This window comes from Humulus lupulus, chromosome 5, assembly GCF_963169125.1.
Source record: "Humulus lupulus chromosome 5, drHumLupu1.1, whole genome shotgun sequence".
Classification (NCBI taxonomy): Eukaryota; Viridiplantae; Streptophyta; class Magnoliopsida; order Rosales; family Cannabaceae; genus Humulus; species Humulus lupulus.
In genome coordinates this window covers 135,394,376-135,404,565 of record NC_084797.1, presented here as the reverse complement: position 1 = coordinate 135,404,565, position 10,190 = coordinate 135,394,376, and the positions used below count along the sequence as shown (strand labels likewise).

Sequence of the window (10,190 nt, the reverse complement as noted above, 5' to 3'; positions counted from 1 at the left end):
CACCATGCAGCGTGTGACTACGTCATGCCAACTACCAGCCTCGCTAACATCAAACAAGGCGAGAATGAACGTTTGAAGGACTACATCCATAGATTCGGTATAGAAGCAACAAAGGTGGGATGTTTAACCAAAGCAGAGCTCAAGATGGCTATTACAGCCGGAGTTCATCCAGGAAGCAAGTTATGGAGTAACATGCTCAAAAGAGAAGTTTCGGATTTGGACGACTTCTTCGACAGAGCACAGAAGTACATACGTGTGGAAGAGGGCCATAAGAACTTCCATGTCGAAGAGAGCGAACCTTCCTCCAGTGGCCATACTACCAGTATGTCTGGGGATTCCATATAGAAGGGGGGCATCGTGCTAGAGGGGTCCCTGACCAAATTAGAGATCGAACGAAGACCATCTAGCCATGAAAGTCTCCACCTGAGGGGAGATCACCTCAAAAGTAGACGCTTGCAAAAAGGGTCTCCAAAGTAGACGCTTGCAAAAAGGGTCTCCAAAGTAGACGCTTGCAAAAAGGGTCTCATAAGTAGACACCACCAAAAGGGGTCTACAAAGTAGACACCTCCCAAAAGGGGTCTCCAAAGTAGACACCTCCAAAAAAAGGGTCTCCAAAGTAGACGCCTCCAAAAAGGGTCTCCAAAGTGGACGCTTGCAAAAAGGGTCTCCAAAGTAGGCGCTTTCAAAAAGGGTCTCATAAGTAGACACCACCCAAAGGGGGTCTACAAAGTAGACACCTCCCAAAAAGGGTCTCCAAAGTAGACGCCTCCAAAAAGGGTCTCCCAAGTAGACGCTATCCAAAAGGGTCTCAAAGTAGACGCTTCCGAAAAGGGTCTTAAAGAAGACGCTTGCAAAAAGGGTCTCAAAGAAGACGCTTGCAAAAATAGTACTATGCCTAATGACGAGAAGGACGCTTCTCGCAAGATATAATAAGCGCGCGCGAAGATATATAAAAGGATAACTAGAACCCAAGGGGTCAATATATCCTTACAGGTGCAACTAAGACGCATCGCAGAGAGGCCTACCGAACCCCCTTTTCGCGTGGGTTCCAAAGGACCTCGAACATGATAAATATATAAAAAAAAAAAAAAGAAGAAGAATAAGAGAATAATAAAAAGGAGCGGAAGAGTCTACAAGAACGCCAAAAGGCCTCCCTATAGACTGGGGGGTAAGTGTGGATGCCGAAAATCCACCAAATAAGAAAAACACACAAAAGAAGTTTCTAGTCCCTTAAAGAAGTAAATAGCTAAGGGGCACCAAGGGCGCCAAGTACGCAATGAAGGCAGAAGGAAATTATAGGCCATCGAAGTGTTAGACACTCGCAGAGCTCTAGGCCTCATGAGGTCATTCCAGGCCTCCAAGCTGCATCACCTTGTTAGATGTGTTTGTCATGCACACATGGCCCTTATCCGTGCCCCTCGAAGTTAAGGCCCCAGCCTCGCGAACACCACTCCAGCAGCACCCCGCGCATGCCAACACCTCATGCGCCTAGCCTTGCCCCGAGGTGTCCCACACCAAGGACCTCACGCCAAGAAGACATTTCGCACCTAGGATGTATCCCATGTCTCAGCAAGGCATGCGCCTCGCACCCCGCGCGCACCAGGGGCCTCGCGCCCGCGCGCATCAGGGGCCTCGCGCCCGCGCGCCCATGCGCCTCGCGCCTCGCGCGCACCAGGGGCCTCGCACCCGCGCGCATCAGGGGCCTCGCGCCCGCGCGCCCATGCGCCTCGCGCCCCGCGCGCACCAAGGGCCTCGCGCCCCGCGCGCACCAGGGGCCTCGCGCCCCGCGCGCACCAGGGGCCTCGCGCCCCGCGCGCCCATGCGCCTCGCGCCCCACGCGCACCAGGGGCCTCGCGCCCCGCGCGCACCAAGGGCCTCGCGCCCGCGCGCCCATGCGCCTCGCGCCCCGCGCGCACCAGGGGCCTCGCGCCCATGCGCCTCGCGCCCCCACGCGCACCAGGGGCCTCGCGCACCAGGGGCCTCGCGCCCCGCGCGCCCATGCGCCTCGCGCCCCGCGCGCCCATGCGCCTCGCGCCCCGCGCGCACCAGGGGCCTCGCGCCCCGCGCGCACCAGGGGCTCGCAATGAGGTATGGCCTTTCCCATAGCCTCGCCCATGGACTCGTCCATGGCCTCGTCCATGGCCTCGCCCATGGCCTCGCCCATGGCCTCTCCCATGGCCTCGCCCATGGCCTCGCCCATGGCCTCGCCCATGGCCTCGCCCATGGCCTCGCCCATGGCCTCGCCCATGGCCTCGCCCATGGCCTCGTCCATGGCCTCGTCCATGGCTTCGCCCATGGCCTCGCCCATGGCCTCGCCCATGGCCTCGCCCATGGCCTCGCCCATGGCCTCGCCCATGGCCTCGCCCATGGCCTCGCCCATGGCCTCTCCATGGCCTCACCCATGGCCTCGCCCATGGCCTCTCCCATGGCCTCGCCCATGGCCTTGGAGGTGAGAATACTCACAAAGGGCAAGGTACGTGCATGAATATGGAATGTGCCTACAAACCTAAAGAAGTCAGAGTACAGATATAGTACCCTTACCAGACAAGTAGTGGGAATGCCAGGAGTGGTTATGCAAGAATAGGAGTTATGGTCCGTACGTCTACGGCCATGGGTCAGAGCCGACACCACTACCTCCTGCGCCACTACGCCTGCCACCCCGCATTAGACATGGGTACCGACAAGTAGTGGAGACATCCTCCTGACACCTGCTTCTGTACGGGGTGTACGACCACAACCTCTGAAGCCACTCCCCTGACACAGTACGTATGTACCACTTGGTCCCCTGGACCACTATGTATCTAAGGCCATTAGAGCCTACTATAAAAGGAACCCTAAGACCACCTGAAAGGGGGTTGGAAAATTCATTGTAAGGAGAGGCTATTGAGGAATATACCAGGATTTGCTCCATCATTTATCTGTGTCTACTTTTTCTTAAAGTTTATTCTTAGTTCTTACAAAAACCTCACTCGACTTACCTTTGAGTTTTCCGATCTAATTTCGTTGACGAGATTTCACCGTCAACAAGTATGACTAATCAGAAAAATATTCAGAGAAGTGAGACAACTTAGTCTATTCGCTTTGTGAAAAATAGAACGATAGTTTTCTCTCCCTGAAAAATAAAGAACTAATTCTCAGGCCTATTCTCTTGATCTCATGTGTTGAGTACATCAAGTAGAATCACAAATAAACTATCCTTCATTCTCTAAGTGCCCACACATTTCTTGAGGTGTAGAGAACGCTTTGGAAGATCTTGGTGTGAGTACGTGGGAGCGGCTTGGATAGGAAAATCGGTCTAAATACGAAAAGATAGCAAGGACACTTGATAGGCTTCAAGAGGTATGAATTATATCCTTAACTTGCTCATGATTAATGTATGTATATTAATGGATCCGCATACTTAAAAGTAGTTTAAATATGTTACAAATTTTTGTTGTACACTGGGCCAACCCCACCACCATTCCGCTGCGTATTAGGAAACTCGTTCCTAACAACTCCTAGGGTCTATAAGCTTGGGAGATAGTTTATTTTTAAGTATCGCACTACACTCCTCAGTAAGTGCCAGTGTCTCATAGTCCCCCAGCTTCCTTTTCTTTGACAAAATTTCTTTCATAAATTTCACATAGCTTGGCATTTGTTCAAGTGCCTAAGCAAATGGGATATTGATGTGCAGCTTTCGAAAGATATCCAAAAATATAGAAAACTGCTTGTGAAGCTTATTCTTTTGAAGCCTCTGAGGATATGCAATCTTTATATGGTGATCTATACTTATTTCTGGCTACTTCTCTAAATTCTCTTTAACATTAGACCCACTTAACTCCGTCTCTTTATCAACCACTTTTGACTCTTTTAACTTCTCGCCACTCCTCAAGGATATTTCATTTCACGGCTCTTTTGGATTAACCTCAATGGTGCTTGGTAAGTTCCCTTGAGCATGGTTTGTCATCAAAGTAGCCAATTTCCCCATTTGAGTCTCCAAACTCCTGATAGATGCCCTAGTTTCTATCATGAACTGGTTCAGTGTTTCTGACTTTGAGGGAAAGGCTATTGTGCAGCTTGATTTAGTTGTCCATGAGAAGTTAGGATGATTCCTCCACCCTTGGTTATATGACATCGTAAAGGTGTTGTTGGTTGGTCTTTGAAAATTTCTTATAGCTTGGACTTGTTCCCTAGGTATATTATTCATATCCATGGCAGGACACTGATTTAATGGATGAACATTCCAACATGCCCCACATAGACTTTGAACTTGCATGATTTGGGCTGAAAGGTTGCTCTGTTGTAACTGCTTTGTTAAATCTGCCAGTTGCGCTGTAAGCATGGAAATAACATCAAATTCAATCATACCAACAACCTTCTTGGTTTTCCCCCTTTTAGTTGGCCACTGGTAGTTATTCATTGCCATCTCCTCTAGCAATTCATATGCCTCATTAGTACTCTTGCTCATGAACGCACCTCCTGCTGCAACATCTATTATGGTACGAATAGTACCATTCAACACATTATAAATATTGTGGACCAGCATCCACCTCTCTATACCATGATGTGGGCACTTCCTTAACAATTCTTTAAATTTTCCCATGCATCATACAACAATTCCCCTACTGTCTGGTAGAAATTATTGATTTCCCCTCTCAACTTTGCAGCTTTTGCTAAAGGGAAAAACTTTGCGAATACCTTTTGGGCTAACTCCTCCCATGTTGATAGAATTAGCTTGCAGTGAAATTAGCCAAATCTTTGCCCGGTCATGTAGAGAGAATGGAAATAATCTAATTCTGATTGCATCGTCACTCACCCCATTCATCTTAATTGTTGCACATAGCTCTAGAAAATTAGCTATGTGCAAATTTGGATTTTCCGTGGGCAACCCCCCAAACTGAACAGTTGGCTGGATCATTTCTAATTTTGTTGGCTTAATCTGGAAATTATTTTCAGCAATAGTGGGGTGTCTAATGCATGAATGCACTCCTGTGATAGTAGGAAGTACATAGTCTCTAAGCGTCCTTGGTCCACTTTCCACTGGGACTTCTGCAATATTTGGGATATTATTTACATTATCAACATTGTTTGCTACATTTCCTTGATTCTCAGCCATGGAAAAATTCAGCCTTTTCTTTATCTTTTGATTTTGTCTGCACGTTCTTTCAATTTCAAGATCTACCGGTATGACCTCCTTTTGTCTACTTCCCCGCATATACCAATAATTCCTAAAACACAATACAACTTGGATTCGAATGACCATAAAATATAAAATCCAAATTAGAACAAAAATATTAATTTTGATATTGGATATTAAGTCCCCGACAATGGCACCAAAAATTTGATAGCGAAAATTATGAGACGCAAGTATACGTAATCAATTCAAGTAATATAGATAGTAAATAAGAATCGTTCCCATAGAGACTGTAATCCAATTACCAATAATTGCTCTTTACATTCTATTTGGGAAGTAAAATTAAGATGAATAAATCTAATTACAAACACAATTTAAATAACTGTAAATGAAATAATTAATCAACAGATGAAAATCAATAATAAAAAGACCTAGGGTATTAACTTCATCAACTTTTCATTCTATTAACTTTATTAATCAGTTCTAAATTTCTTTCTTCCTATTCTAATAGCAGGTTAATGAAAATCGATTATTATTCTTTGTCAAGATATAAGATCTCAACCTATATCCAAGTTTTCTACATCTCTGTGATAAACTCAAACATATAGCAGGCATTAAGCATAGAAATCTAATATCTACACAAGCCATACAGGTACTTTCATCCAATATGTAACCTATGTCTATATAACGATAGCATATTCAATTCTCATCTTTTGAATTTTGAATCAAAATCATAAATCATGCAAGTATTGAACAGATATTTACTAGCATTAAGCAAGCATTATATAGATTAGAATACAGAAGAAGAATCAATAGAACATCATAATAACATTAAATAGAAATCCAAACGACTACATTTACTCCTAGATAGAGGTGTTTAGTTCATATCATACATGACTAAAACAACAAAATAATTATTGAGAAACATAAAATTTAAAAGCTTGAAGAAGAAATAGAAATATAAAAATGCAGAAAAAATTGTCTCAGAATCAAATTTTACTCTCTAAATTCGTAATTAAAATCTGATAACCCTAATTAAATCCTAAAATATGATTTTATAATAAAAAAAACCATGATTTCCTCTTTTTTTTCAAATATGGGCTGTGACTTGGCCTATCCTAGGTCGCGAATCGTGTCCTTTTTTAGCCCTTCAGCATCTAGTTAAAATCTATAGGCAACACGACTCTCTAATTCCAGGTCGCAGCTCGCCTTTCCATGATCCTCTTGGAATTGCCCATTTTTCTTCTACCGTCGCGACTCTTTTGACCAAGTCGCGACTCTAATTCCTTTTAGCAAACCTTCAGCCTCTGACTTTGCTAGAGTCGCGACCCTTAACACCATGTCGCGACTTTAATTCTATTTTATTTTTTAGATTTTAACCTTTTTACATTCTTCCTTCATCAAAAACTTATTATAACTAATCCTTAACACCAATTTGAGTCGAACAACCACCAAAAGCTCCATTTCCCCACTATTTCTTCTTCTTTTTGAGTTTAGCTCATGATCCAAAGTACTGACCTACAACAAAGACAAACACAAGCTTAATCTCACACCAAACAAACATAAAAACTCAAGATTACCACAAAAACACATTCTAAAATGACACTAAAATGGAGTTCTCAGGAGTACATAGTTACCTTAGGATTAAGATTGTCGTGTATATGATCATCGTTTCCTATGTTTCATTAATACTACAAAATGGTGTTTAAAAAAGTATTAACAAATCACAACATTTGTCAATTACAATTTCTTTAAGGGCACTATTCCCAACAAAGGTATGGTTCAAAAAACTTTAACTCCCCTTTTTGTTTCTTAGTTCTTCATCGAGCTAACAACTATTGTTTTTGTGCAGAATGCAGCCTTTAAACAATGGCTCGGGGACATCGTGACCATGAGCTCCTTTGACCTGAAGGAACTTCGGGGGGAGATGGCTCAACTCAAGGAAATTGCGGTCTTACTAGCAGAGCACTTGCTACTCCAGAAGGACATAGAGGATCTCAAGACCGTGCCATAGTGTTGGAGGCTAGACTGGCCACAGAGCAATCGAAGTTGTCATCTCTTGTGGACACTTTCGCGAAGCTACTGGAAGATGTTGCGAGTCAAACCTGATCCATGGAGGAGGCCAAAGACAATTTTTCGGTGGAGCTCACAGTTGTTTGGGAGGAACTCCGCTTGAGCCGCGAGGAGTCCTCGGCTCATGCCACCGAGCTGGCCTGATTCTAGAAGGAGGTTGTTAAGGAATAAGAAGTTGTGCACACCACATCTCACGCTGAGAACCTTAGGCTACGAGCAAAGGAGTTAGAGAGGGATCTCGATGTGATGGAAGACGACACCCTATTTGTGGCATGGAAAAGGAACAAGGACATGGATCTGTCATTCACTGTGGAGCCCAACATGTGGATGATGTTCGAGGAGAATCTCCGAGCAGAGGAGGCCAAGGCAGCTCAAGAAAAGGAACCCTCGGTAGTTGGCCGTGCTCCTGCCGTGGATCTTGACATCGAGGTGGTGGCAGAAGTTCCTCCAGGCGAGGGCTCGAAGTGATTTTACTATTTTTTTTCTTTGTTTGATTAAGTAGGCATGCGTTCCTTTGTGTACTTGGGTATAAACAACTAAAGGTTCAAGCACCCGAGCTCAATTGTAAATACATTTTAACCCTTATGCAACTTGCACTAACTTTCTTACCATTATTTGTTTTATTAACATGCTAACATTTAATAATTATTCAATTTGGTGTTATTAATTTAGCTAGGTTTTCACTCCACTCAACGTAATGTGATGACACGTTAGTCTAAAACCTCAACCTGTCCACATTTTGTGGGCCTTGAGTCTTAGAGACTTAGGTCTTGCACTTGGATCTTGGTATCACGAGTCTTTATCAACTTCTCTTAGTATTTGGATAGTCTTAGGCACTTAGAGTTCTCCCCCAGGCCCATATTCCTTAGGATTAACTTTTAGTGCGATGTGAAGTGGGATCACTTAAAGTAGTCCTATGTCCCCGAGTCCCAACAACTCAGTGTTTAATCCATCCATTATACTTAGAGCTTGGAGATCTTCCTTTTAGTGTTTAGACACTTTGGGCGTTTAGTGTTGTCTCACAGGCGCACAATCCTCATAATTAACTTTAACACATCATCAAGTGGAACACTTGATGGTCCCAGGCTCTCGAGACCCAACAACTTGGGCCTTAGGAGGTATATTGCACTACAGGGTTCTAATTAGTGTTTCTTCCTAGGCTCGTTGTCCTAGGGAGTAACTTTAACGCCACCTGGTATCCTTGAGTACAAACCTTTTAGGCACTAGGAGGTCAAATGTACTGAGATATCACACCTCGAGGCACACTCTCCCTTAAATGCTTTTTTGGGATTTTTTCCTTGCCCCCTGAGTACAGATACTCGAACCACCACCACGTGAGAGTCGTGAACTCATTGTTCATGGAGCATGCAACCGAGTTTCACATCCTTAGGGCAGGCCTCGCAATGTTATATTTCCATTCACACCTTGAGTTAGACCTCAAGTTACTTGGATTTCTCATCGTCGGGGTGATTATTTTGGGGTTATCCCTGAATACAAACGACTCAGGCCCATTTACAACTCGAGGATTGGGACCTTATTTTCATTCCTCAGATGCGTGATGTCCTTCCGAGAATACCTTAGGTCTATCCTCGCGTTACTTGGATTTTTGTGACATTGGGATTTGTCCCAGGTCTTATCTTAGGTGTCCCCTGACACCTAGGTTGCTTCGCTCATTGACTAGCATAGCTTCCCAAGTTATTGACTCGCAGTGCTAGGATTAACCTTACGGTGCTCAGGTTTTGGCAACTCAAGGTTTTGGGCCCGAGTGCAGATAAGTCGGGCTTCTGTTTGCATCTGAAGCTCTGGGAACTTGGTCATAGCTCCTCATGCTCAATGTCCTCGGAAGGTAACCCAAGTTTGCTCTCGCACTACAAGGATCTTTAAGTCATGGACTTCCCCAGATTTTTCTTAGTTCCCCATATTTTTCTATTCCCTGAGTATTGACAATAGGCTTACTCCACTTCATGAGAAGCTTAGTTTCCTAGGTCATCCTCCGTGAGACATTATACTATGCGAGGCTACCCTAACCCCATATCCCCCCAAGTGATCAGAAACTAGTCTTCGTTAACTTGTCGAGGTCAGCGAGTGGGTGCTCTACGAGTAGTACAAATAGAATAAAAAAGGAAACTAAAATATAAGCTGATTGTTTTAAATTCTCTACCATGTTTTGTCTACACGGTTTACATTACTTGCGCCCGGTGGCTATAAAATTATTATAGAATTTAAAATAATACATTCACTTATATCACTGGTAATACTGCCGGAGATGCTCAACATTCCAGGCGTTGGGTACTAACTCCCCACCTAATCCAACAAGTTTGTGTCCCAAGACATACAACGCTCGCGACTTAGGGCACAGTACTCCATTACCAGGATCTATGGTGGCTAAGAAAACTATTTTCAACAACAAATTACTTCGCCAATTTTTCAATCCTTCACTTTGGAGTTAAAATATTTGGCTACTTTTTGCTAGTAGGAAGCTACTCGAAGTTGAGAAGCTTCACGGAGCTCCTCCACCAAGTCCAGAGACTCCTAGAGTAAAGTGTGATTTGTGGTTGGATCATACGTATCTCTTCAGTGCGTGGAGATTGTTGCCTCAACTAGAAGCATGGCTTCGCACCCGTAGGCCATGGAGAATGGCGAGTGGCCGACAGAGGTCCTGGCAATGGTACGATAACTCCACAATGCCTTAGGTAGCTTCTCAAGCCAAGCGCCTTTCACCAGCTCTAGTCTTTTCTTCAAGGTGGCTTTAAGAATCTTGTTGACTGCTTCCACCTGCCCATTTTCCTAAGGATGAGCTATGGAGAAGAAGCTCCTCACCACCCTATGCCTTCGATAGAAATTCGTGAACAACTCAGTGTCGAATTGTAGGACATTGTCGGAGACTATCTTCCTCGAGAGCCCGTAGCAACAATCGATATTCTTTATGACGAAGTCTAGCGCCTTCTTGGAGGTGATTGTAGCAAGGGGTTCATCTTCGACCGCCAAAATTTCATTTTCACTC

At 44.5% G+C, this 10,190-nt stretch overlaps 1 non-coding gene across 1 annotated transcript; it reads left to right on the top strand.

Moving 5' to 3' along the window:
- Nucleotides 1-4,535: 4,535 nt before the first annotated feature.
- Nucleotides 4,536-4,641, top strand: LOC133780723 (small nucleolar RNA R71). Its single transcript, XR_009869541.1, has one exon. It is a non-coding gene; the product is annotated as a small nucleolar RNA R71 (small nucleolar RNA).
- Nucleotides 4,642-10,190: the final 5,549 nt, after the last annotated feature.